General features: G+C 38.5%; 1 protein-coding gene across 3 annotated transcripts in view; it reads right to left on the bottom strand.

Annotated features, from left to right (window-relative positions):
• TTC39B (tetratricopeptide repeat domain 39B) overlaps nt 1–21,762 on the bottom strand; it is a 132,946-nt gene that overhangs the window by 80,451 nt on the left and 30,733 nt on the right. Inside the window, exon 1 of one of the 3 annotated variants that reach the window (XM_033123045.1) lies at nt 7,834–7,948. The exons of 1 other annotated variant lie outside the window; for it this stretch is intronic. The gene's annotated coding sequence lies outside the window, so the exon portion shown is untranslated. One more of the 3 variants, XM_033123044.1, reaches the window with a different exon arrangement.

Below are 21,762 nucleotides of genomic sequence, written 5' to 3'. Positions count from 1 at the left end.
GAAGCAGAGGAAAGGAAAGAACATGAAAGCTATTTCTCTCCATTGTTCATTTTGAAGGTTCCATTCATCCTTCTAGACCACCTTCTCTGGAGCTGCTACACCCAACAGACTCAAAAAAAAAAAAAAAAGAACCACAATAATGGGTATACAGAGAGAGAATAATGAAACAAATATGGCAAACTGTTAAAAATGGATTAAGGGTAGACATAACTTCTCTGTATTATTCTCATACTTTTTCACTAAGTTTGGAATTATTGCAAAGAAAGAAAATGTTTTTAGATGACCCTGTCGCAAAGGGGATCAAATGAGAGAGCCAGCCCACGCCAGTGGAGAATGCTAAGCCGTCACCAGTGCTCGGGTGGCAGAGGCAGCGAGGACGGAGGTCAATGCCAAAACCACTTGGTGAAGCCGTCCACCAGACAGCAATACCCAGAGCAGTGCTTCACGGCTATACCACTTCCTCTTGAGCCAGATGCCATCTGGGAAGGAGAGGGAAGGAAATCCTTTGAGAAAGCAGATGTAGGCCTGACACAGAGTTTCAAGTTTTACTTGACTAGGCATTAACCTCTCCCACACCCCCAAGAAAACCTGAGTCACTCTGAAAGAGACTGTTTGAAATTTGAACAGAGAGTGCCATCTTTAATTGGCAATGCTTCCATCCTCAATGGGGATGAGTCCCAGATCAAACTGAGAACAGTTGAAAAGAACAGAAGTCCATTTTCATATAAGATATGTGTCTCAGACCCTGCTCACTAAGAAAATGGAGGGTAGGACTTACTGTCTCTGGGATAGAAAAAAGCAACTATCCCAACAGACGCTGTTTTTCTTGCCCACAAGCCCAGCAAATCACTGACAGTAGAGAGCAGTACCAAAGGCTGTGTTCCTTCAGATTCTTTCCTTAGGCAAAGCAAATTGTATTCCTTCACATTACTGAAAACAAATAGCAATGGAATGTTAGATTATCAAGAGACGTGTACAGATCCTATTTCAATCTGCTGCTTTTATTTGCTGACTTTTTTAATTAAAAAAAAATCTCTTCCCTATTAGGGGGCTGTCTTATTTCCAACAAAAATCTTCTGCCTGATTTATTTTTTTTCACCAGCCTACGGTAATGTGGTTTAGGAAAAAATGTGCTGGGAAACAAGGCAGAACGCTGGCTTTCTATCCTAGGTGAGCCCATCACTGGAAAGCAGTGTGACTTTGGACCATTTATATACTTCTTTGGGCCTCAGTGTCCTCATCTGCAAAAACAGAGAAGGGATACAAATCACAAAAATGAAATACCATGGTGGTTTCCAGGGGTTGGGGACAGAGAAGGGGCGGGGGGTTACTTTTTAATGGGTAAAGAGTTTCAGTTTTATAAAGTGAACAGAGTTCTGGAGAAGGATGGTGATGATGGTTGCACAACATTATGAATGTACTTAATACCATTGAATGGTACACTTAAAAATGGGTAAGATGGTTAAGTTTATGTTACATGTATTTTGCCACACACACACAAAAAGACTGGGGTTAAAAAAGCACAAACACACACAAAAAAAAAAAAAAAAAAAACCCAAAAAAGGTATAACAATACCTGTCCTATCTACCTTACAGGGATATTATGAGGAGGAAACGCGTTCTGTTTTATAAAATCACTTTTTAAACTGAAACATCACATCGACCTGGTGCTGATATTGCTAAAGATTTAAGCGACGGGCCTAGAACTTCCATTAGTTAGACGGTCATATTCCTGCCACTCAGCAGCTCGGCGTTTCTTGCAGTCATGGGGCAGAGGCCACCGAAGCAGCACTTTGCCATTTCATTACATCCCTCAGAGGAGAGACGCAGAGCAAACGCAGGTTTGCTCTGAATGGGGAGAAGCTGATTTATCATTTCTTTTTAAACATCAGAACTTAAAACAAAGAGCAGCAAAAAAGAATTTTTAAAAGCAATGCTGAGAATAAGTCTTCCTTTCATTTGGCTCTCGAAATAAAGGCTTCCCGAGTCATTTTTTTTTTTCAGGCTAGAGAATGTGTCTCCCCTCTGGGTTCCTTGATCACATTTTAAAACTCATCATAGTATAATTATTGGATTAACTTGTAAGTTGTGGTGCATCGAGTCTGAGTCTTAAAGACAGGAACTATCTGGCTTAGCTGAGAGATGCTCAATGATTTTCTGATGAATGAATGATATTTCTACTGATTCTGTATTAGCATTCTTGTGCCAAATACAGTCATAATACTTGGCGTTTCATGTCACATATGTAGATCATGGAAAGCACCCATGAATATATTATCACAGAGTCCCTCATTCACAAATAAGCAGCTTTCAGTAAATACAAGGGCTTTCCCCACAAACATCGATTAGGTACAACAAACAAAAAGGAAGGAAAAGCATATGAATATTCAAGTAATTAAGTGCCAAAGTGTAATTTTCTTTAGATCTACAGTGCGTGGCTGTTTTCATAATTAGTGTGCTGTATATTCAGCCTATAATATCATGCAGACGCACAAAACGATTTTGCTATACATGGATGTTATTGCTTAGAAAATAAAAAAACAGAAACACCTAAGCTAATATTAAAGGGATAATAGCACATAAACGCTACACAATAGGGCCTGGTTGGCTGGATCCTGGGAAGGCTCAAATTCCGCCTCACCCACTAACTAAAAAGATAATGGCTACAGCCCCAAACCACAAGAGAAATTCAAGCTTTGGTCCCATACTTCCCTGTTTTCTAAAACACAATCACTTGTCATGACTTGAAATAAGATAATTCCATAACCCATTAATCTAAAACGATCACCAACGAAATCCATTCGTACCACTTGCATGGTCACTAAAGACTTTCCACACTGACAGACGGATGAAATAGCAAAAGAAAAGTAACCCATGCATCAAATTCCTATCAAACTCATGTTCACGTGCTCTGCCCATATATGCAGTCCTGCCCTTTCTAAACTGAGCCAAAGACATAAGTGTAAATGTGATGTTAAAAAGTGGAAAGCAAGTGCAAAGCAAAATGTTACAAAGATCTCCTGGCAGGAGGCTAACACAAAACCAAGCATATTTCATGACACATGTATCCAGTGCACTGTGGATCAAAAAAAAAAAAAAAAAAAGGAGGGGATGGGGCTGCCTACATTCCCCCAATCAACCTATAGCTAACGATACAATACGACCGTTGCGAGGAGGACAGATCTGCCAACTTTTAGCACAATGGAGTCGCGGTCAGCACTTTGAATGACCTTGGACCACTGATTTAACCTTGCGCCCCTCATCTCCCTCATCTGTAAAAGGAGAGTGACGAGACCAAGGAACACAGTAGTTGAAGATACAAAGAGACAGACTTACCATAGGAACTGGGCCTGGCACAGAAGACATTTTTAAAAGATTCTAGTCCATTTCTTCTCAACTAAGATAGGAAAAGGATGACACAGCAAAAAAGATGCTAAACCTCCCTCGCTGCTTTCTTTAGGAAACCACACGGAGCCTCAACATGCCCTATCTCACGACAGGCCTCAGAGCCTTCTGCTCACCAAATGAGAGATTTGATGCAAAAAATGAGAAATTAAAAACTACACAAGTTGTTAAGGGGGTTATTTCCTATAAGTTTGTTTCTAAGTTACTGGGTTGGAAATCAAAACATTTTCTATAAAGACAATAACTGAAATATATCTATATCTATATATCTATGTCCATATGTGTTGTGTATGTATATATACAGAGGGTGCCACAAAAATGTATACACATTTTAAGAAAGAAAAACATTGTATTAATATTGTACTAGTCAATATATACAGATAACGAAAGATGACTACAAGTCACGTGTATCCCTTTTTTGGCACACCCGGTATACACATGCATATAGATACGCACACACGTGTTAAATTCTTAACCTAAGCCACAATAGCCTATTTAAGCCCTAAATTATTAATAACTCTGGCCAGAGTCTTAGAGCAGCAAGGTATCATGTATTGTGTTGAGGCACCGTCCCCTCTCCCAATCCCCACACTATAGCCAGGGAGTCCTGTCTAAATACAAGTCCATGCAATCTTCATGAGGAAAACACTTCCGTGGCTTGTCACTGCCCTTGCCACAGCTCCTTGGCGAGGCCCCCTCGGCATCTGTCTTCCTCTGACCAGCCTACCCTCACTAAAACTGCAGGCCTCCCAAGCTTCTTGGCAAACCCTGAAGAGATCATGGTGAAGGGTTTGTCACCCCAAAATAGGCCATTGTGACAGAAAGGTGTGTTGACCTGAGGTAATTAGCTCTCTGCCCTCTTCCTTTCTTTCGAAAAGCAGGGCATCAATTTCCCTTTGTAACGGTGTACCGGTCTCCCATACTAGGAAGCAAATTACTCCAGAGAGTAATTCTCACCGGAAAAGGATTCATATTTGCATGACAAACCTTACTAATCAATCCTTATTTAACATACATTTCTCCTGTCACCTTCTCATAACTTATCCCCATCCAGAAGCCCAAACCCCTTTTCTTTCCTCTAGCCTCTTCTCCAGGCTTTATCATCCTTTGTTAAGGCGGTATATTAGCCCCAAATTCTAACCGCCTCCTTGAGGCACATTTCTTTGTGACGTCTGTGAACTTTGTATATATATGTAATGAAACTTGTTTTTCTTTTCTCTTGCTAACCTGTCTGGCCCATTTAACTTGCAGGGCTCCAAGAAATGAACAGAAGTGGGTAGAGGAGAAATTTTTTCCTCTCTACAATGGCCTCTCATACCTCAGGGTCTTTGCACTTACTAATAAACCCTCCTGCTAGACCCGACTGCCCTGGTAACTAGCAAAACCTGCCTCAATTCAGACATCTCCTTCTCCAGACAGCCCTACGAGGTCAGTATGTCCCCAGACTCCTGGCCATCACCCAAGGTTAGGTTGGTCGCCCACCATCTTTGCTTCCACACACCCGGACCTGTCCCATATCACAGCATTTATCCCCCTACATTTACTCCAAAGACAGAGTTTCTTGTCTGTGTCACCCAATATACTGTAAGTGCCTGAATATTAATTAATAAGTCAAGATATTTGCTCTGTAAAACAACAACAAAAACCCTAACTGGTTGACTCTCAAGTACTAACTATCAGGGAGACCTCTGAATCCCCAGGGTTGTCAGGGCAGGTGGGTGAGGTCTGCCAGGGTTTCTTCTTCAGAGCCAAGGCCAGCCAAACAGACTCCGTGTGCTCATGCTATTATTTTGATTCTGTTTGGTTTGGTTTGGTTAATTTGTTTTGTTGATTTTGGTCTTTTGTTTGCTATTATTCTGTTTTTGTTGTCTTAGTATCTTCTAAGATACTGGAATGGATTGAATCGTGGCTAGAAAATCAGGAAACCTAGTTACTGGCTCCATTTTAACTACTGCATCACCTCTGTCCTTACTCTCCTCCCACCTACAAATTGAGGGACTAGCATAAGAATGATTCCCACACCCAGCTGCCCACAGGCACCCGGGAGGCCTTTGATAACCACAATCACCCTCCAGAGCTCAGGGACTCTGAGGAGCACCTGGCTTGGGGACGAGTGGAAGGGGCGGAGATTTGGAATCAAGTCACACCTGGAGTCGAGTTCTAACTCCTCTACTCACTTCCTTTGTGATCCTAAGCAAATTACCTCTCTGTACCTCGGTTTACTTGCTTGTTAGAGCAGAAATAGTAACTAGCTTATAGGGTTGAAGGGAGAATTAACGTACAGAGCACCAACTGGTGGCTGACCCACAACAGACGCCCAGTAAATGATAGTGAAACCCCTTTCCCCTTTCTGTGTATCTTCGCAGCACGCTGTCAGGTCTCTGCCACAGCCCCTAAGAGCTTCCAGACGGCAGGGCACCTCTGCCTAATTCCCCACCCCATCCCTGGTGCCAGCCCAGGGCCCACGACGATACTCAGCACTAGAGCAGAACCTCAATAGCAATTACTGAATTAATAAATCAGTGACTTCCTAGAATATACCAACATAACCAATTTCCTTCCTTCTGCCGCTAGAGTGTGAACTCCTCCAAAGCAGGGACCATTTCTTATTCACTGATTGAAAACCTGCACTTTATATAGGGCTTATCACATGCTTGTTGAACTAATTAAACGACTCCCAGAATCTCTTTCCAACACAAGGATTCTAAGGATCTGTGGCTTCAGAAGATTTGGGGCAGAATTAGTTGCAAATATTTGTATGTCCTGTATCTGGCCACAAAGTACCTATATTTCTACAGTTGAAAAATTATATCAATTGTGACAAAATAATTAGGTAGTTTTTGAATGCCCCCCTCACCTGCTAAAAATATCTGCTCCATGAGGGAAGATAAAAATATCTTGTTCAGCATCATATCCCAGAAACTGGTAAGAGCTTTGCAACAAATGTAAACATTTGCAGAATGAATTAATTAAATGGATGAATTAATGAATGAATATTCTTTTTGCAAGTCTAGCTAAAGCAGAATTTCCAATTTTTAGTACTCCTTCCTAATTAAATTCAAAGTTGCTGCATTTAGATATGATAAAATGTTTAAAAATACAATCAGCAGATGTTTGATCTCTGGGTGGTGGAGACTTTCTTTTCTAAAATCCTTGATTCATTTTATGCTGCAGGAAATCCACCAAAATACTGGCATCCACAAAGCTAATATAATATGTCACCCTAACTCAAACATACTCTGCATCTACAAAGATGATTGTTACCAGTTGATGTTTAAAAGTATTTTGACTAGTCATCTCTGAACATCTCAACATTTAGAAATCACTTTAACTAATGTGATTTTAAGATAAAGGAATGAGATCAGTAACCAAGTGATGCAAATCAGTTCACCAAAATAATAAGACTTTCATCTAACAAAGACAAATCAAGAGCATATGGAGGTTACGGTGGGAGACAAAATTTAACTTTTATCTTTACAAAATTTTCAAAATTGATTCAATACTAATTCAGCAAGGTTACAGTTCTAGCCTCCAGTGAATTCCAACCGGGGAAAGTGGGACACAATGACTAAGGACAGATGTTTAAACTAAAGGGGCTGCGTCACCAGAAAAAAATGGCACCGATTCAAATGCACAATTAGAAGCGGGTGATCACGCAAAGGTCCCTCTTTGGTTATTCCCATGGACTGGAATATGCTACAAAGAGACAGGATGAAGCCCACACAGTAAGGCAAGGGGTGAAGTCGATCACCCCACGCTATTGAAAGCATGCCATCGTACTTCATCTTTCTTAAAGGTTGTAATCACCTTAACAAAACAAAACAGAACAAAACCCTATAATGAAGCCAGCCGACGACATAAGACAAACACAGTGCACACAAAGTGAGCCATTATCATCCTTCCATTGTTCTGCAGCCCCATGCACACCTGGCAGCACCACTAAACCAGCCATGGCATCCAGGAAGACCGCAGCCTCTGCAGCAGCAGATTTGCTATTTCCTCTGATTCAGCATTCACCCTGAGGGGGCTGAAAGGCGAGGTGGGGGGAGGGAAGCCCTGGCAAGCCTGATACGAAGCCTTTAATGAAGGAAATGTCAACTAACAAAAACTGCAGGTCTCCAATGAAATTTAACTCCAATTTTTTTTTTAAATTGGCATCGCTTTCCTTGAATTAAATCCTCACAGATCTAGAGAGGAACACTGTAATCCTACCCCCAGGAGCAGCTAAATAAATACAACATACTCACAGATTTTGACCAGCTGTAACTTTGGAGGAATGAAGCTAGCCCCACTGTGAAGAAGCCTTTCCCTCTCTTCTACCAGATATTTTTAAAAGCCAACAAAAAGAAGACAGTCCTCAATTTAAAAGACAACAAAAATCCTCAATTTCTGTTTTATGTCTTAGTCTCCAGTAAGACTCTCAATTACCAGGCATGAGAAAAGAGGTTGCCGAGGCATCTGACAGCATCCCAGAGCTTCCCAGGGCAGAATTTAAGACATGTCAGTTAAAGTGGCAGCGACGCTCACTGCCGTAGCTGATGCTTCTGCAGGAAGGAATGCCGGGAGATTCCCCCCCCCCCAATCTCTCCTGCAACCGAATGTTAATCCATCACTGTTTAATTATCCCAGAGACACAGGCAAGAAAAATACAAGTGGCCTGGATTTATAAAATCTACAGGGCCTTTTGATGATTTTTCACATAATCCAGGGATACACCTACATCAAAAAAGGGCCAAATGCAGAATATAATAAATCACCTCTTTTGTTTGAATGAAACTGTAAGAGCAGGCTGATACTCCCGGGTTAGACTTGGATTTTACATCCCAGGGACTTTTTAAAAACACTAAATAAGGGCAAATCGTGTTCTCTGAAGTTTTGGTCTAGCAGGTTACATGCACAAGTTAAATTAGGGAAGTGAATTAAAAAACAATGTCATTGGAAATAGCACTTTTAAATTAATACTAGATAAACAATAACTGAGCTAGTTTTGATGAAAATTTTTTTAAAGTAGGCTTAGAGGTGGTCAGTGACTTGGCTACTCTGTAGTCTTGCCTTAAGAACTCTTGTGCATACCAGAACTGAACCATTTTTTTTTTTTATGATGGGGGTCACCCTTTTATCTGATTATAAGTTTTAAGTAATGTGTTCTGATATTTCCTAATTATAAAATAATAAACTCCTTGGAGAGAACTGGAAAACAAAGAAGAAAATTAAAACCAGCCATAATCTCATAACCCAGAGATAAACACTGCTAATATTTTGCAATATTTACTCAGTCTTCTTCCTCCATGTATATATATATACACACATATATATACATATATATACATATATATATGTATATATATACACACACACACACACATTTTTCTTTAATTCTATTGTATACTACCTTTTTCACACAGTATTGCGTAATGATAAATGTGACCCATTGTTAACCACCTATATATTTCTAAAATGTACTCAAAAGAGCATATGCAATGACAGTTACTATATATTTGTGTGCCTACTATGTGCTGGGCCTGGGGGACACACATGGTCCCTGCTCCCATGGAGCTCTAGGTCCAGCAGGGAAGCCAGCTATTCAACAATGATAGCAGATGTGACACGTACTGCACTTCAGAGGAGAACGATGGGACGCTTTAGAAATATGTAAGAGACCTGGTCTTGCAAAGGTCAGGGTTTCTCAAGGAAGGAAAAGAGAATGGCAGGTCAACTGCAAAATTATTAGTATAGTATATTTCCCATCAACATAAATATCTTTTAGCTAATATTCTTTTTCTTATATCAAAAGAAACTTTAAGTCCAGCTATAACTTTTTGTGAATAATGTGCAATATGTAAGAGAATAATTGATCTAACTTGTATTTGAACAAAACCTTTGAGAAATTACAATAGGTAGACTACCCAGGTAATTTCTGACATCCCTAAAATGGTGAATTACCACATATTTCTAAGAAAGCGCCAAACTAAAATGAACTTAGCCATGCTCAGAATTTCATAAAGGCTAAAAGACTCCTTTGAGAATGCTGGAAGAAATATGACAATTTGACATGGATTTTTGACATGACCATCTTGATGCAATCTAAGAGGGAAAAAACACAACAAATATTTAAATAATTTATGTAGATTCTCAGCCCTCATGTAGGAGGAACATAACTACCCCACCTCTCCCCCCCAAAAAAGTAACTTTACTGTGGAGAAACCTGACATACACAGTCCCTGCCCGGTGATAAAGGCCAAAATCAACAGTGATAAATAACATTGATAGTATGTACCGTTGATATGAGGTAATCAAAATGACACTTTTTCTCTGTGCTCTTTCTCCCGGAAACCTGTAACCCTAGTCTTACCATGAGAAAAACACCCAACAAATTCCACTAAAGGAGCAACCTACAAAATATCTAACTAGTACTTCTCAAAACTTACAAAAACAAGGAAAAGCCTGAGAAACTAAACTGTCACAGCCAATTAGATAAAAACTAAGTAAATCTTAATAAAACATAAACTTTAGTTAGTAATAATGTATTAATATGGGTTCATTAATTGTAATAAATTATGATTCTAATGTAAGATATTAATAATAGGGAACTCTCTACTAGCCTCTCAACTTTTCAGTAAATCTAAAGCTGTTCGAAAAATATAAACTCTATTTTTCAATCGTTTTTCCCAAATTGAAAAGTAATTTTATTTTTTCTGTTCATTAGTAAAATATAGCCCATAAAAATTTTGACAATGCAAAAAGATATAAAGGGGACTTTCTGAAATTGTAAATAAATACCCTGTAACCGCACATGTTGAGATAACCAATGCCAAACAAAATTATTGTCTCTGTGTATGTATGTATATGTGTGCGTGTGTGTGTGTGTTGCTCTACCATACATGCTATTTTCAGCTGTGTGAGGCTGAATAATGGCAGCCCCAAATACTCAGGTCCTAATCCCTGGAACCTATCAATGTTACCTTATATGAGTATGTGTTAATATCTGAACAATACAGTTGTACTGAGACAATGAAAATGATCTATCAAAATACAAATACTTTTAATAGTTGATCATGAAATTAATTATCTTGTAGCAACTACACAGAATTATTTGAATCAAAGCAAATAATATATTTTTGGTACAATTTCTTTTAAATTAGAGCCAAATTTTTTGAATGGCAAAGATCTCTTAAATTAATAGAGGATTTGACACACAGAACTTTATACACACACACACACACACACACACACACACAATTTTTTAACTGCATAAAAGTAAAGTCAACCTACTCTTACACACCAAAATAAAGAGAAACCACAGCTTAAAGCTGTACTGCCAGCAGGGGAGACCAAAACTATGCCTATACCTCTAAAACTGCTAATTCATCAGAGCTTTATGGCGCTTTAACACTTTGACTTCTAGTTGTAACATTCCGCTTACAGGCAATAAAAAAATTACTTCTTGCTGGCTTGAATATTTTCGTTTTGGACTATAAAAATAAATAAGAGAAATTACTTTACACAATAATAAAAGTCATGCATAAATCCCCAAAATACCTCTTCAGTTTTTAAGCAATTTCAGAGTCTTTTAGATTTGTTGGTGGCTATTAAGTCTTCGGATTCTTTATTAAACGTGAATGACATGATACTGAACTACACATTATTCATAAATGTCCCCAACCCCAGATATCACTCCACCTCTGAGGAGTTCTGCCCGGATGTTCTACAAACATGCTAACACCCACGGAGGAAAGTGGTAAGCAGGGGAGAGAGGAAGAACCAGAGAGATGGATTTACTTACAAAACATGAGCAATGGAGACGTTGGACACATTTCAAAAGGCAAAGATCCCAAGTGGAATCTGCTTTTGGGGAGTTTTATTCTTCATTTCAGGTGGCAATTTTTATCAAGGGGTGGATGAAGTCATCACAAAACAAAAGACCCTTTAACCCTTTGAACAATCCCAGAAACTACTGTTGTGCTCACACTTGCTAAGTTCTCGATAAAGGATGGCTGGATTTGTTTATCGCACTGCAAGTCCTTGCAGTCTACTTTGAGTACCCACCTGTTTTCTGGTGAATACATTACTTCAACAAATTCATTAATTCAACAAATATTTACTAAGGACCTACTACGTGCCGCACACGTGCCCGGGTGCAGCGTACCCTGTGATAAGCAGCACAAAACAGTCCCAGCCTCATGGAACTCAGAGCCCAATGGTCAAAACACAAGTAACAATTAACTACAAAACGAAAAATGGAATGAGAAACAAACAGGAAGGCAAGATAGAAAAATGGGGAGGAGTAACCTGTGTAGGTGGAGACATTAAGAAAGGGGGGAGGACATCCCAGCTGAGAGCTGAGGATGACAGGAAAAAGCCCTGCGAGGAGTGGGAGGAAGTCACGCTGGTCAGAGACATGCTCGTGCACCAATCTTGGCAGCAAAGGGCTTGCTCAGTCGAAAAACTGCACGAGGCTTGTGGCTGGAGGGCAGCGAGTGAGGGTGAGAGTTGCCCTAACAGGTGGAAGGAGTGTGGGAGAGCACGACTGAGGACTGAGGTAGACTGGGGTCTTCATCCTAGAGACAGGCAAACTCATGGGCAGATTTTAAGCAAGGGAGTGACATCATCCAGTTTAATTTCAAAAAGGATCGTTCTGTCCTGATTCAAACATGCTGTTAATAAATTACATGAGACAACTGAGGACATTTGAACACTGACAGGATAGTAAACGAATATGGTTTGTTTTTCAGGTGTGGTTACAGTCTTGTGATGTTTGTATAAAGAGACCTATCTTCTCTATTTGCATAGTAAAATATATTTAAAACAGTACCATGTAAGGGATATAGATTAGATCATCATTCTATGTCAATGTTATTTTCCTGGTGTTGATTGCTAAGTGGTAATTATGTAAGAGAAGGTCTTTGTTTTTAGGAAGTACATACTGAAATATTTAGAGGTAAAAATAAATTATAATGTCTAGGATATGGTTCCAAATAGCCTAGGGGTGGATTATAGATGAAATGAGATTGGCCTTCAGTTGACAACTATGGAAGGTGCGAGATGAGTACACAGGACTCCAGTTTACTACCCTCACTACTTTTTATATATATTTAAAACGGTTCATACTACAATTCTTTTAAAAATAAGACAACTGAAAAAAAAAGATAACTGGCTGCTGTATGGAGAATGAGTAGGTGCAACTGGAAAGGTGGAAGGAGAGTGAACAAAGGAAGCAAGAAAACACATTAGGAGCTGATGTAATAGAGAGGGGAGAGAGAAAAGTGAACAGATGGGAAATAAATTTCGGAGGTAGAAATCATCAAACTTGGTAGTCTGGACGTTAAAGAAAAGGGATGAAATCAAACATGCCTCCCAAGCATCTGGTTTGATCAAGTAGGTGGAGACACTTACAGAGATGAAGACTGGGAGAGGAAAATGTTTCAGATGGAAGACAAAGCTAGATATCAAGAGTTCAGTTTGGAACATATTAATCCAGGTGTTTGTGAAACACCCAAGGGGGTGATCAAATGAGCACTGACTGGACCGATTTCCCATTACAGCTATCACAAGAGTCCCAGACCGAGGAGCGCAGAGCCGTTGCCACGTCCAGAAGGTCACTGATGGTGGTGGTGAGAAATTCAGCCCTGGAAGGTGGGTCCCTCTGGAAACACCTTGAATGTCCATGAACTTATTAATGGATAAACAAAATGTGGTATGTCCATACATCTGATTATTATTCAGCCATAAAAAAGGAACGAAGTACTGATATATGGTATAACACGGATGAACCTCGAAAGCCAGACACAGAAGAACACATATGATTCTATTTTTACAAAATGTCTATAGAGACAGAAATTAGATTAGTGGTTGCCTAGGGGTAGGGGTGGGAAAGGAAAGGAACTGTAAAGGGGCACAAGGTTTTCTTTTTCGGGTGATAAAATGTTTCAAAATTAGATTGTAGTGATGGCTGTATAATTCTGTAACTATATTAGGTTGGTGCAAAAGTAATTGCGGTTTAAAAGGTTAAAAATAATTGCAAAAGCCGCAATTACTTTTGCACCAACCTTCAGTGAATTGTAAACTTAAAACAGAGATATTATGGGATAAAATTAATAACGCAATAGAGCTATTCAAAAAACTTCTCAGGGCAGAAATTCAGAGGTTCCCCCTCTCCACCTATACTATCAAGATTAAAATATCCAAGTTTCTTTATTGTGTCTTCCTGTGTCATAGTTCTGTTTCCTTTCCCTTATGAAAAGTCTCCTATAAAATTCTCCATTGTGTTTTACTTCCTTAGTAGTTTATAAAATACCAATGTCAATGGCATCTTAGATCCAATTAAAAAATTAAGTGCCAACCTGATTAAGAAAAATCAGATTGGGGGGTCGGGGGGAGATGGGGGTCCCTCTCCAGACCTGAGCACCCTCTATACTACCTAGACAGGGAAGTTCGGCCAAAAAAAAGATCAGAGAAAAATGAAAATAAATCCAACTCCACCTGTAGTTACTATTTATAATTTAACCACCAGGAAGAAAAATATTAACTAGATGCTTTTTAACTATCATTCAGTGATTTATTTTTTTTTTTACCCTAAATAACCTCGAAACAGACCAAACTTGCATCATAATTAATCGGTCTAACCTAATGGCGGGGTGGGGGGAGGTCTTAAATGATTTATGTTATTTTAATCCACAACTTATGGTTCACAAGAGAAGGTGTGAAGCAGGAAAAAGTTCATAAGAAATACTGTGCTACAAAATATTTTTATTGTAAGCTTCTTATCTAGCTAAAAATGTCACCTTCTCACCTTTTCCAACTTCTAAAGGTAAGGACAAATTCGCCGTAGTTCTTGCACAAAAGCACATTCATTCCCCCACTGCATTCACAGTGCCTCGTGGCTTGATTAAAGACATACGAATTTCTATGTAAGGAGAAATTCAAAATTTTAATAAGGTGCTATGGAATATAAGAGACCACTGCTGAGAACATATTAAACCTGCATCTGTTCTAACAGCCTTTGAACATACATTTATTCTGTCTCCTCTGACTCTCTAAACTACCATAAAGAAAAAAATCGTGATTAACTAGTACCCAAACAGGCTTCCCAGTTCATTAAATATTTGTGCCATAATTGCCCACTGTGGCTTTTACGAGAAAGAAGTTAATTGAAAACACTACCAAGTGACAATAATTCCAAATGGTTAGTCCACTCTCCTCTCTACAGAAGCCAGGAATCTTCGGTGACCCAACTTCGATTTGTCCATGTATCCCAGATAACTCTGGTGTCCCTGAAAACCCAAAACCAATGTCAGCTGCTCCTATCTCCCAATCACAAACATTCTATTTATTCTTCACATGTCCTATCACACTTAATTTATGAACACACTTTATTTACACTCACCACTACACTATCACACATGGTAATTGTGCACAAACACTGAGAAAGGATATCCAGTCATCAGAACACCAAGAAGCACGTGCCAGCGTGGAATTGTTAAATCAGGAAGCAAGAGACAGACTACGGCACAGCTCAACATCGGGCAAATTTCTATAGATGATGCAATGGGTCTAATTTGCAGTCCCTCCCTAAAAGGTCACTTCCTCCGCCAGGCAACTCAGTAAGTTCATCAACAACTGTAATTTTTAAAAAGAACATCTCAATGGTGGAGAGGTTTGTATGATCTACCAGTTTACAAACCTAGCAACTTTCCAAACTACTTGGTTAAAATAAAACAGTTGTTACCACAAAGATCCAGAAGTAGGAAAATCAATGTCTGCAGTGATAAATCCATTAAGCAGAAAGGGAGAGGAGGAAATTGTTTTCTTCAGTGGAAACCATTTAAGGCCTCCCTCATTTGTTACCTCGCATCATTTCATTAGAAATTCAGGAGAAAAATTTCCCAGGAAGAAATTAATCATCAGATTGGCAAGAGGACTGGATCTTGCTCCGGAGAGGTTGAAGCATTTCTCTGTGTGCTGGAAACATGAAACTGAAATGTGCGGTTTGGACGGTGGAAAGAAAAAGAGCTCCACTGACTTGAGCAGCTAATGGATCACAAAGGCATGGTTGTGGCATCACAAATTTAGGACAAAATGAGAGAAAAATACTGACAGACCCTGAAATTAGGACAAACTGAAAGTTCACACAAAAAACAATTGAAGATTTTTTACAATTAACGTGTTTCTAATCGGAGAAAGCATACATAATTTTTTTTTAATAAAAATGTGGAAAAACAGGTTACTGCTGCAAGACTTTTCATTTCAAAATGGGTCAGTAATGCAGGAGACATACATACATCACACTCTGTGTTGGGGAAATAAAAGAAACCATCCAAGTGAGCTTTCCCTGTGAATGAAGGGTATCCTACTGACTTTCAAAAGGTTATTTTAAAACATTCTTCGTCATTCTGAAATTTTCTTAAATGGAATATACTAGATAGAATTTAACCTTTTCCCAATGTCTCAGAGACAGCTTGATGAACACGATTTTCTCAGTGGAGACTGATACCAACTGGGGTGGGGGCAGCAATAAAGTAGCAATATTTACTGAGCACCTACTATGTGCTTTACTCCCATAATCACATTTAAATTTCATTTTATCTCCCCAATAAATCCATGAGAGGATGAAGACAATGAGACTCAGAGAAACTGGTCCCAGGCCTCCCAGCCAGTAAATGACGGCAGCGACTGTAGTTCAAGTCCACCTGTCAAGTCCAAGGACTTGCCCCTCTGGGAAGGTACATCTAGTTGTGTGTAACTAAGCAATGTAAAACCTGCTGCTGTGCTTTTGAGTTCCATGACTCTATGTCTTATTTTCTTTCTTTTTCCACTTCCATTTTTCGCCACTATCAACAAACTGGCTTCTAAAACCAATCCCTCACCATACCTGCCAGAACTCTGGCAAAATTATGCCACAAAGCAAATTTTTTAGAATCAGGTGAGAATTAATTATAAACAGACTCTGGATAGACGCTACTACAAGTAAAGGGCAAGATTTTTAGAGCATGGATTCTCGTATGTGCTTTGGCTACCTTTCTCGCTTTGGGCTCTATTTGTAAAAGATGAGGTTCTCTATTAGGTAAAGTGGAACTATTAATGGACCCAAGGTAGGGGGAGCATGTACCAGGGACATTTTGGCAACACTGAAAAACACAAAACTGTTGTGTTGATGAGACCGTCTTAAGGAACACAAGAAATAAGGCATATCAGAAACCCAAAAGAGCAAAATAAATTCTAAAATGGGTAAACCTTTGGATTTGCTAAACTGAGCAGGACAGGAAATGAGAATTTGACGACAAAAGAAAATGCTGGTCCCAGCAAATAAATACAGCCCAAGAGAGGCTGAAAGAGGCAATGAATGGAAAAGAAAATGTTAGATAATTAGAAAGTGAGGTAACGTTAAAACTATTGTTTTCAAGATGAGAAAAATTGTAACTTGGTTGACAGTAGAATAAAAGAAGCCAAGACACAAGGCCTCCAAAATTCTGCATTTTAAAAGTTCATGAAGGGTTTCTGACAGTCACAAATCAAAATCACCTACATCACCTCCAGGGGTTATTCTGAATGCTGTTCTTCTGAGAACCAGACATACTAATATTAAAGCATCTAAACTACGAGTGGTTGAACAAAGTAGTTTGCAAGTACAGACCCGTAGATCAAAGCAAAAAAACAGAAAGCCCCAAAACAGAGCGTTATTACTTTAATGAAATTATTTGATAAAGACAATCATACATAAATTTTCTTTCCTTCACAGACTTAGCAAATGCTGTTGGAATAGTGGGCTAGCAATTTTAGGGTTTCCATGAGAGAAGGATCAAAATTAACTCCCGTTGGGTTAAGTTGAAAGCTTTTTTCAGTTTAACTATGCCCTTGCTGCTTTTCTACTTGCTGAATCTGTCCATTTCTGAGAAGTGTGCTGAAGTCACCAGCTATCATGACAGATTCATCGATTTCTCCTTGCAGGTCTCTCATTTTTTTGCCTCACATACTTGAACACTGCTGTTAGATGCATACACATTAAAAACTGTTATGTCTTCTAAGAGAATTGATCCTGCTATCATTATGTAAGGCCCTTCTTTATCCTTGATAACTATCCTTACTTCAAATATTTCTTCTGTTCCTTTCTCTTTCGTCTCCTTATGGTGTTCCCATTACACGTGTATTACACCTTTCGCTATCTGAAATTAATATAGTTACTCCTGATTTCTTTTGATTAGTATTAGCATTAGTATTAGTAAATGGATATTTTTCTCCATCCATTTACTTTTAAACTGTATGTATATTTATATTTAAAGTGGGTTCCTTGGTGACAACATACAGTTGGGTCATGTTTTGCTCCACTCTGACACTCTGTTTTTTAATTGGTGCATTTGGACCTTTGACATTCAAAGTAATTACTGATATAGCTTGATAAATATCTACCATACTTATTACTGTTTCCTATTTGTTGCCCCTGTCCTTTATTTCTATTTTTGTTTTGCACTCTTTTATTGCCTTTTGTGATTTTAACAGAGCATTTTATATGATTCCATTTTCTCTTTCTTAGTATATCAGTTATACTTGTTTCTTTACTTTTGTTAGTGATTGCCCTAGTGTTTGGAATACACATTTACAATTAATCCAAGGCCACTTTCAAATACACTATTCCCACATCACAGGTAATGTGATTACATTATAAAAAATCTAATTCCGGAGACGTCATCAAAATGGCGGCGTGAGTTATTTAAAAAAAAAAAAAAGAGTTGTCCTAGGGGAAAAAAATTAAAAATAAATAAATAAATATATCACCAAAAAAAATCCTGATCAGTAATAAACCTAAAAAAAAAAATCTAATTTCTCCCTCCCGTACCTTGTATCATTGCTGTCATTCATTTCACTTATATTCATTTCACGTATATATAAGCATATGTAAACATGTATGTATATGAGATGCATACATAATCAAATACATTGTTGGCATTATTATTTTTAACAAACTATTATTTGTTAGATCAATTAATAACAAAAGTTTTTACTTTCACATATTCCTTATTTGATGCTCTTCCTTTCTTTATGTAGATTTGAGTTTCTGACCTATATGATTTTCCTTCACTCCAAAGAACTTCTTTTAATATTTCTTGCAAGGCAGGTCTACTGGCAACAAAGTCCCTCAATTTTTGTCTATCTGAGAAAGTTTTTCCTTTTTCACCTTGCAGAACAATTCCACAGATTACAGAATTATAGGTTGGTGAGGTTCTTTTCTCTCTTTAAATATTTCACTCTACTCCTTTTTGCTTGCACGGTTTCTGAGTTGGATGTAATTTTTATCTTTCCTCCTCTATAGACAAAGTGTTTTTTTCCTCCAGCTTCTTTCAGGACTTTTTATCTTTGATTTTCTGTAGTTTAAAGATGATATGCCTAGGTGTCGTTATTTTAGCATTTATGCTTCTTGGTGTTCTCTGAAATTCCTGGACCTGTGATTTGTTATCTGACATTAATTGGGAAAATTCTCAGTCACTATTGTTTCAAATATTTCTTCTGTTCCTTTCTTGCTTTCATCTCCTTATGGTGTTCCCATTACACATGTATTACACCTTTCGCAGTCGTCCCACTGTCCTTGATTAGTTGCTTCTGGTTTTTTTGTTTGTTTGTTACTGTTTTATTTTCAGTGATTGTTCTCTTTGTTTTTTGGTTTTTGAGGATTCCATCGATATAGCCTCTAACTTAAGAGATTCTGTCCTCAGCCACGTCCAGTCTATTAGTAAGACCATCAAGGCATTCTTCATGTCTGTTACAGTATTTTTTATGTCTAGCATTTCTTTTTGTTTCTTTCTTATGATTTCCACCTCTCTGTTCCCACTATCCATCTGTTCTTACATACGGTCTATTTTATCAATTGGAGCCCTGGCCATATTACTCATAGTTGTTTTAAATTCCTCCATCGACAATTCTGTCATCCCTGCTACAGCTGGTTCTGATGCTTGCTCTCTGTCTCTTCAAATTGTGTTTTTTGCCTTTTGGTATACCTTGTAATTTTTACTTGATAGCTGGACATGGTGTACAGAATAAAAGGAAGTGCTGTAAACAGGTCTGTAGTAATGTGTTGGTGAGGTGTGGGGGGAGAGGAAGTGTTCTCTAGTCCTACGGTTAGGTCTCTTAGTGAGCCTATGCCTCTGGACAGTGAACTTCACAAATACTTCTCACTTTTTGGTTTCTCCCCCCGTAGGTGGGACACAATAACTACAGTGGGCTGGAATTGGGTATTTCCCTTACCCACGTCGATTAGGCTCTGATAATACCGCAGCAGGTTAGGTTCTGGTTAGTAAGAACAACATGATGCGGTACTCTGACAGATTTCAAAATGGTTCCTTTTCCCCTCCCCCCCCCCCCCCCCGGAAGCCTATGGAGACTTTCTTCCTCTATTTAATACGAGAATCTGGTCAAGCTTCTGCAGGTAAATTTCACCATATTTTTGGTGCCCTCCCCACAATGACAAGGTCCCCCTGGAGTTTTTAACTCTCGGAGTTGTCCACACTGAGCCTTTAACAATTCATCAGTCACAGGTTAGGTTTCCTACCCTGGTACTAGTTCTCACAGTGATTTCTGCCTGAGTCTCTGATCTGACAAGCAGTGAGTCCCTGTATTCACTGGCCTGTCTCTCCAATCCTGGGGGCAGCAATTTGCCCTGTGTCTTCTCTCTTCCTATGGATTCAAAATGAGTTGTGGATTTGTCAGTCTGCTCAACTTTTTACTTGTTGTTAGGACAGAGTGGCAACTTCCAAGCTCCTTAACTTACATGTGAAACCGGAAACTGAATGTCAAGTTCGGAGTTTTGTTTATTTCTCTAGGATTGAATGTTTTTTAAAAGCTAACAGATGTTAAAAAAATATATAGCCAACAGTGCCTTACAGACCCAAAGGTAATGTCACTGCCAGTCTAATGCAGAGAAACACAAGTGATAATGTGAGCTGCCCACTGGTTACATCCATGACATCAGGCTGACCTGTTTTCTTCCCTTCGACCTGAACTCCTTTCTGGTGTGCACCTGGTATCCTAGCTTCCTGCTGGAAACAGCAGTGCCTCCACTGCTTAACTCCAATTACCAGCCCTACAGCCTGATTCCCTGCCACCTCCTAGACTGCAGGCTCCCATTACAGCCCAAGCTCAGGTCCTGCCACTCAAAGTGTAGCAGCAGCAGCAGAGTTGAAAAATTGTAAGATTTCTGGATGGCAGATAACACACACACCTTAAAAGTGACTTGGGAAAAAAAAAAAAAAAAAAAAAAAAAAATATATATATATATATATATATATATATATTTACATGATGTATGTGTGTGTGTATATATATATATATATATATATATATATATATATATATATACACACATCACATAAACAGATTATCTTCCAAAGAGTACAGGACAAGCATGGAAGGGGAAAAAAACAGTAACTTTACAATGGAGAAACCTAACAAACACCATCTCAAGCCATGTGATCAAATTTCACATCATAGTAAACCATGTTGATAACATGTACCTTTGATGAAAATAGCACTTCCCATCTGTGGTCTTCCTCCCCAAAACACATGACCTGAGTCTATAATCATGAGAAAAACACCAGACAAATCCCAGCTGAGAGACATTCCACAAAATAACTGACCGGTATTTCTCGTAACTATCAAAGTCATAAAAAACAAGGGAAGTCTAACAAATGGTCACAACCAAGAGAAGCCTAAGGAAACATAATGAGTAAATGCAATGTGGTATCCTGAAGGAGGTCCTGGGACAGAAAAAGGACACTAGGTAAAAACAAAAGAAATCTGAATAAAGTATGTAGTTAAGTTAATATTAATAATGCATCCACATTGGATTACTGTGACAAATGTACCATGCTAATGTAAGAAGTTCACAACAAGGAAAACCAGTGTGGGGTATACAGATTCTCTCTGTACCATTTTCACAATAAATCTAAAACTGCTCCAAAATAAAAAGGATTTTTTAACATTAATCACAATTAAGTTTGTTTAATCACAGAAATAAACATTCAACAACATAAACATTAAAACCTTTGGACAATATAAAAATTTGTAACTCTAACATATAGAAAAATAACAATTAGGATAAAATATCTTTAGCAAATATAAAAAAGTGCATATATATTTTAAAGTTCATAAGTATGTAAAAAAACATTGAGACAAAAGTTAAACAGAGAAGACCAGAATTCATACAAAAGGAAATGCAATGTACGAAACAAACAATGATAATGAAGAAAATTTTTAAAAACTAGGGGGGTGGGGGTGGGAGATGAGGGTAAGGGGGATCAAATATATGGTGATGGAAGGAGAACTGACTCTGGGTGGTGAACACACAATGTAATTTATAGATGATGTAATACA

The sequence above is a fragment of the Rhinolophus ferrumequinum genome, chromosome 12, assembly GCF_004115265.2.
Source record: "Rhinolophus ferrumequinum isolate MPI-CBG mRhiFer1 chromosome 12, mRhiFer1_v1.p, whole genome shotgun sequence".
NCBI lineage: Eukaryota > Metazoa > Chordata > Mammalia > Chiroptera > Rhinolophidae > Rhinolophus > Rhinolophus ferrumequinum.
This window is presented reverse-complemented; position numbering and strand designations above follow the sequence as displayed.